This window comes from Pteropus alecto, unplaced genomic scaffold, assembly GCF_000325575.1.
Source record: "Pteropus alecto unplaced genomic scaffold, ASM32557v1 scaffold7, whole genome shotgun sequence".
NCBI classification, from domain to species: domain Eukaryota; kingdom Metazoa; phylum Chordata; class Mammalia; order Chiroptera; family Pteropodidae; genus Pteropus; species Pteropus alecto.
In genome coordinates this window covers 46,510,355-46,518,180 of record NW_006494614.1, presented here as the reverse complement: position 1 = coordinate 46,518,180, position 7,826 = coordinate 46,510,355, and the positions used below count along the sequence as shown (strand labels likewise).

Below are 7,826 nucleotides of genomic sequence, written 5' to 3'. Positions count from 1 at the left end.
CTGATTCTACAAGATTGCTAGAGGGAAAGCCCTGAGGCTGTCAGGATAGCCATGCTCCAGTCTCTGCCTGGAACACTGAGATGCAGGGTGCTAGGCCCCACTGAGATGCTAGTTTTATAGGCTAGGAGTCAAAGCCATTCTCCAGCCCCAAGGAACCCCGGGCAGGTGAGAGAAACAGGACAACACCCAGAATGGTCTGGGCCTCCAGAAAGGGACAGTTCAGTGACTCTCCCATGGTGGACCCTTAGGAGCCCTGAGCTGGGAGCCATGAGTCTGGCTTCTAGTATAGCTCTGCAACCAATGCCCTGCGTGACCTTGAGCAAGTCCCTCTCTTCTCTGAGCTTTTTTAATGTGAAAAATGGGAGCAAATAGGGATTGGACTACATTGCTTGCACTTGAAGATACCTCTGGCTATGATGGTCTGTGATTGCCCAGCCAACCCGGCACGACCGGCTTCATGGGCCCAGTCAGTGGGGGCAACAGCCTCTCAGAATTGCAGCAACATTCAGGGAAATGAAGTTTGTATCAATTTAGATGCTAAAAGAAAATAAAAATGTCTGCTGACTAGTCCATATGGGAAAAAGTTCAGTTTAACTCAGGTTAACCCTTTCATTTCTTAATTCATTTATTTAAACATATTCGTTGAGGGTTTATTAGGAGCTAAGTTTTACTAGACACCAGGGGTGTACAACATTGCTGCTCAGGACATGCGACTTGGCTGCCATGATGACCTTTTTCCATGTCTATGTGTCCTTCAGTTGTTTCTTGAAAAAAAAAAAACATTTTTCTAGCCACATAGAACCACTATTTAGTAACCAGTCCATCTGAAACTAAACGTTCTCAGAACAAAACAGAAATTTATAGTTGTCTCTGACATCAATTGAAGATACAATGAATGGGGAAAAAAAAAAACCTTTGTCCTAATTTTTCCCCAGGTGGAAACCAGAGCTTCTGAATTCTCCAGGTAGCAGGGTTTGGTGAAAAGAATCCAAGGCCAGAGCCAGTAGGCCTGGTTTCCAGGATCAATCCTGGCACTGACCTGCTGCTGACCTTGGGCTGCTCCCCACCCTGACCCCTGCCTGATTCTTCATTTGTGAAGAGAGGATCAGGGCCTGGACTATCTGCACAGCCACTTCCACTCTTATATGTTCGGTGACATGAGAAGGTTTTTGTTAGAAGAGGGAGAAACTAGAGGTGGTTTTGAAAAACCAAGTAGAACTGCTCTAGAGGTCATGGAGGCAGAGAGGTTGTGACCTGAATGTCAGCGTAACTTGACCTTGGATCGCTTAGTCAAGGTAAAGGTGAGTCAACACTTTCCACAGCTCAGTTCTGCAGTTGGAAAGTCTCACTTCGGGGGTCTTGGGCAACTGTAGATGTGCCATAACCTTCTTCACCAGCCTCCAGGGAACAAAGTTACTCTCGACAGAGTGCTCGGTCTTCTCATGACACTGGTTCTGAGACTTTTCAGTTCTCTGTGGTGCCCTCTGAGCTGGGGCCAAGGAAGAAAGTCTCCAGGGTATGAAGTGTCTAAACAGTAACACCTGTGAGCTGCAGCAGCCAGAAGAAGGGAAGACAACCCAGGAGGTACCTTAGAGTCTGTTTATTTCTCAGTATGGGGGGATCCATCTTTGGGAAATGACTCCTTTTACCAAAGTCATATTCGATGCCTCTGTCTTCATGGGGTGACTAACATCTGGGTTTGCTGGAAACTGAGGGATTTCCTGGGACATGGGACTTTCAGTGCTAAAACCAGACAGTTCTGGGAAAATCAGGATGGTGGGTAACTGGATATGACAAAGAGATAGCATACAAAAACAGATCAAAGGGCACCCAGGTTAGACTGAGACAGTCAGAGAGCCTCAACAGCAACTTACTCCATTTTTGGATTAAGCAGACAGCATTCTGGAATGATCCATGGAAGAAGAGCCCCTCTCCCCATCAATACCACAATGATATTACAAAAAGAGAATCCTCAAGTGAATGAATATGTAGAGACAAAGAACATTCATTCAAGAGACACAATATCTCAGCCCAGAAGGAGTGAGATGAGAATGGAGTGGGCCATAGAAGGGGAATTGAATTCAGAGATGTACAGAAGTGATTCTTTCAGCCACCCCTGAAGAAGGGTTCCTACCAGTTCCTTAGAGCTCTTAGCTGGAAATCTTTATCAGAGGCCATTGACAATCATCTGGGCTCAGAAGTACATAAGTAGAGTCAAGGGAATCTTAAAGGACATAAGTTTTCACTCTTGAGTTTAGCTTCGTCACTCTCAATCAGTCATCCTCTTGCAAGGTTTCAGATTAAAGAGCTCCATTCAGGAAGTGCTGTGTAGAGATATCTAGACTGGATGGGCTTGTGCCAAATGACTGCAGTCATGATTATGGTGCTGAGAGTGGACAGAATCTGGTAAGTGGTTCATCAACACTACCACACTCAGAGAGTTCCTCCACTTGAGGTAGCAGGAAAACTAGGCAACCACATCAGATGATCTTAAAGGAGCTATCAGAATTAATAAAGAAGCTATTTGATTTTTTAATTGATGTTTGCACATAAATTGATGCTTCTCAATTTTTTCTCTCAGAGAGAATAAATTTTCCCCTTCCCCAAATCCTGCAATCTGATTATTATGGTTCATTTATGTTATTCTTTTTTTTTTTTTAAGGATCAATGGATCCAGGGTTAGAAGGTTGCTCAAAGGTCTTTAATCTAGCTTCTATCCAAATATTAAACTTCCTTTGTAGCATTTCAGCCAAAAAGACTCCTGCATTGCATGCCTTTAGTTATATGGAATTCAAAATTTTTCAAGTTACTCTTTGTCTTTGGAATAGTTCTAATTGTAAGAAACTTGTTCCATATGTGAGGCTAAACTCTAGGTCCCTGGAGCTGCTAATACTTGCCTTAGTTCTCTGTAAGTGCTGTTCCCTTATTTGACAGCCCATCAGATGTTTGTGTCTACCTTTGTTCCCCACCAGAAGGACCAGCTCTTTCAGCTATTGCTCATTAGACACCTCACCGACCTGGACATGTTAGTGGTGCAATGAAATTCCAAACTGAAAAAAACTGTCAGGATTGAGATCCATGGTTGAAAAGGAAAAGATACATGTTCTAGTTAATGTTCTCCTGATTGTTCTGGTTTCCAGACATGTGCTGATGATCCCAGTGTCTATCTGCAAACATCCAAGCCTGACCCACTATGGAAGCCACATGTAATAGATCAAAGGACTCACCTGTCTTCTATCTGATGGGCATCCCCTCTCTGCCCGAATCCTTCTTCTTCTTTGTCTTTTTAATTTTCCTCTTAATCTACCTGCTTATCCTGGTGGGAAATGGGCTGATCCTAGGGGCTGTGGTGATAGAGCCCAGACCTCACAAGCCCATGTACTTCTTTCTGATCAATCTCTCAACCCTGGACATACTCTCCACTACAACCACCATCCCCAAGATGTTGTCCCTACTCTTACTTGGGGACCGTTTCCTCAGCTTCCCTGCCTGTTTCCTGCAGATGTACCTCTTCCGACAGCTTCTCCTGCTCAGAAGCCTTCACCCTGGTGGTCATGGCCTATGACCGCTATGTGGCGATCTGCTGATGGGCTGTCAAATAAGGGAACTGCACTACCCTGTCCACATGACCCCACAGAACAATGCTATACTGGCAGCCAGTGCCTGCCTCACTGCCTTTCTCCTGCCCATCGCAGCAGTGGTGCAGACATCCCAAATGGCTTTTAACAACATTGCCCCCTAAACTTGGTCATAAATGATTTGGATTGCAATAATTGTTCAGTGAACTCTACAGATTTCTCATTCTGAACCCTGGTTGTTCTGATCTCCAGATGCTCTGGCCGCCTATCACCCTAGCATGTAGGTCTGTCCCGCCATGGATGCCACAGCCTGCAATGGATCAAAAGCCTCTCCACCTATCTTCTACCTGGTGGGGATCCCCTCTCTACAGGAGTTTCTCTTCCTCCCTGTCTTCTTCATCTTCCTGTTCCTCTACCTACTCATCCTAGTAGGTAACACCCTGATCCTGGTGGCTGTGGTGGCAGAGCCCAGACTTCACAAGCCCATGTACTTCTTCCTGATCAATCTCTCAACCCTGGACATACTCTCCACTACAACCACTGTCCCCAAGATGTTGTCCCTGTTCTTAATTGGGGACCACTTCTTTAGCTTCCCTGCCTGCTTCCTGCAGATGTACCTCTTCCACGGCCTCAACTGTGCTGAAGCCTTCACCCTGGTGGTCATGGCCTATGACCGCTATGTGGCGATCTGCCACCCACTGCGCTACCCTGTCCATCATCAATGAACAGTTTGTCATTTATTCAGTCATCTTCATTGTCTTCCGAAATTTTCTGGCCACACTGCCCACACCAGTTCTGGCTGCCAGGCTCATCTACCACTGCTTCTGTGACCACTTGGCTGTGGTCCAGGCCTCCTGCTCTGACACCGCACCCCAGACCTTCATGGGCTTCTGCATCGCCATGGTGGTGTCCTTCCTGCCCCTTCTCCTGGTGCTTCTCTCCTATGCCCACATCCTGGCCTCGGTGCTTCGCATCAGATCCAGAGAAGGACGCTCAAAAGCCTTCTCCACCTGCAGCTCTCACCTGCTGGTGGTTGGCATCTACTACTCATCCGTTGCGATTGCCTATGTGGCTTATAGGGCTGACCTGCCCCTGGACTTCCACATCATGGGCAATGTGGTATTTGCCATTCTCACACCTGTTCTCAACCCTCTCATCTACACACTGAGGAATAAGGATGTCAAAGCAGCCATCACCAAAATGGCATGTCCCCAGGGCCCAGGGCATTCTGGGGCCCTTGATCCTTAGATGTAACAAATTTAGCTCCCTGGACAGCCATGACAGTGCCTAGCACTAAAAAAATATATAATAAATATTTTTAAATGAATTACAGCTGCCTAAATTGGCTTCATTCAGTTGAGCTAAAACCTGGTTTTCAAATACTAAATCAAGAAGCCTTCCTATTGATGCTATAAAATAATTGTAATTTTCATAATTTTTATCAATCATCAACGTGATGAATAAAAGTTGATCACTGGATCATTCATAAAGATCTTAACTAGGTGCTAGAGACAGAAATAAACCAGACAGAGATGTTGCCCTCAAGGTATTCATGGTCTATTGGGAAAGTCAGAACCAGAGAAATAACATAAGGTGATAAGACAGAGATAAGCAAGGGCACTGTGGAAGCTAAGAAGTTAGCATTTAATTCAATGTCAACAATTTTTCTTATAAGTTCTTATAACTTGTTTGTTAGCAAATACTCACGTTATCAGCAATATAGTTCGGGGGTGGGATTGGTAGGGTGCCAGGAGGCTTGAAATGATTGCAAACCCCCCCCCAAAAAAAAAACCCACTGGCTGCTCCAGTCAGGGAATCTTAATGGGGTCCATGTTCCTGCCCAATGGGAAGGATTCATTTTCAGCTTGATCACTCATTAAAAAGGGATGCTTCCTGCCAAATACCAGTGGCTTCACTCACCATTACCCACGGTGACCCATTTGGGGGAACTTGTGCTTCAGTCCTGATGATTTAGCCTTTGTAGATTAAGCAGTCCTGATTCCACAGGAGACTCAGTAAGTCTCAGTAAATTTAAAGCTACAAAGGCTGCCTGATCATCTAAACCCACGGAGCAAGTAGACCCGCGGTCAAAAAAGGAGTTACATATTTGCACGGGTAATTGACCCAGATCTTCAAGGGAAAGTAAGACTACTCTTCCATAAAGGGGGCTGAAATGTTAGCACTCAAGCACCAGAGCATTTGCTGTTTCTTCCACGACTGACTTTAACTATAAGTAGGCAATTAAAGCAACCATAGCCAATGAGGCATTGTAACCAGGGGCCCAGAATGATCAGGGACAAGGGTCTGAGTCATGCTAGAAGGGAATCCATTTAGAAAAACTGAAGTGATTGAATGTGAAAGGGAAGAGAAGAAAATCTAGACTGGGTAGTAGAGATGATGACTATCGCTTGCAGCTGTGGGACTGACTACAGTATCAGGGGCAGTAGTTAATCCTACTATTCTTACCCTTTAGAGATCCCCCACACACACACTAAATGTGACTAATCAGAATCTTGAAAACCCTATGTCCAAATGGAGTGAGCCTCTTGTGATAAGTGAATGAATCTGAGAGGTTCGAGGGGTAAACTGTAGTAGACACAACTGGTGGCCTACTCTGTAGCAGCTGAATGTTGGCTGCTAACAGTTCATCCTAAGATATAGGTATAATGGCCCTGACCTTACTGCTTCCCATTTTGGGGAAGAAAGGGAGCAAAAGAGTAGCTTCATAAGCAGAACAAACCAACTACCGGGTGCTTAGCAGTCCAAGCTTACATACTAGCTATTGACTGTAGCTCCTGGTAAAGCCAGCTGTTCAGCATCTGGAAACTCTGAAAACCCATGAGAGCTGCATCTTCTCTTGCAGAAGATGGACATCCACAGTCTTCTGGGAAATTGAATATATGCAGGTAGACTCTTCTCTGGCTTTTTTTTTTTCTTTTTTTTATTGCCAGGTAATACAAACAAAACTCCTGGAGTAATTTTCAAATAATCATGTTTCACTCCAAGCACCCCATATCCCTTATCTCTTTAAATCCTCTCAAAAACTCTATGAGATGGATAATATTGTTGTTCCATCTTACAGATGAAGAAACTCAGACTCAGAGAAGTTAAGTAAATTGCCTAAGGTGACATAGCTAGAATGTATTAGAACTGCTTTTCAAACCAGGACTTTTTCACTTTAGACCCTAAGCCATTACCCATGAAGGAATACTGTAGAGCACAGGCCTGGGAATGAAGCCCTGGGTCTGACTTGTAGCTCTTATACGAAACATCAGCTTGAACACTGATAAGTCATGTCACTTGTTTAGACTCTACTTTCCTCCTCTTGGGCTGCCAGTCTCCCCTAGCTGCTCTGAGGACCAGATGAAATAATGTCAATAAAAGCTGTCCTGTTGGTTGTAAAGTTCTGGAACCCATGAGGGTTGTTAACCATGCTGTTCTCATTATTGACAAATCCCAAAAGCAAATCCCCTCCCAACACATGCTCTAAAAGGGGCAAGAAGTTGATCCTGGGTTACAGGGGAGGGAGGCACAATGCCCCAAGGAGCCCTACAGAGGGAGAGGGTCCCAACAGACTTGGCTGAAAGAAGGGGTTAGAGGGTTAAATGGGCCACAGCTCAGCGCCTGCCTGGCTCTTCCCTGCCAAGCCAGGTTGAAAGACACAAAGGGGACATCACAGAAGACACCAAAGTGGACAAAGCTTAGCAGGTGAGTGGATTGGGGGTAAAGTGCCGAATCTCAGCAAAGATCAGAGTGGAGAGATAGGGGTAAGGATGTGGGGAAGGGAGGATGTAGAACCAGGGTCAGGGGCCCTGATTGCTCCTTTAGGTTTAAACACCAGGCTGCATTACTCAGATGTCATACATAATTCAAAGTAGAACAAGAATCCTAACCTGTAAAATGAGTGTAAGAAACTCCAGCCAAATTCAGATATTTCCTACGATGATCTAGTTGAGTGACGCTTTGAAATATCAAATGTGAAATTGTTTCAGGAAGTAGTTTTGATGTCCTGCCTTGTGGTGACCCAGCATGTGCCTGTTCTGCCTGTTGGATAGTCCAGCACCGCCTGGCAGTGAAAAGCGCATGCCTCCTCTCCACCCAGGTCTCAATATCCCTACTTCCATCTGCAAAGCAGTGGGACAGAAGAGACAGGAGAGGGGCAGCTGGAATTGATGGCCCCTTAGGACCCCTCTGGCTTTGGCCCTTTATGTTTCTGCACCTCAAATCCCTTAATCTGCCTCACCTGGG

At 45.3% G+C, this 7,826-nt stretch overlaps 1 pseudogene; it reads left to right on the top strand.

Annotated features, from left to right (window-relative positions):
* Positions 1-3,193: 3,193 nt before the first annotated feature.
* LOC102883040 lies at positions 3,194-4,826 on the top strand (annotated as a pseudogene).
* The last annotated feature ends 3,000 nt before the right edge of the window (positions 4,827-7,826 follow it).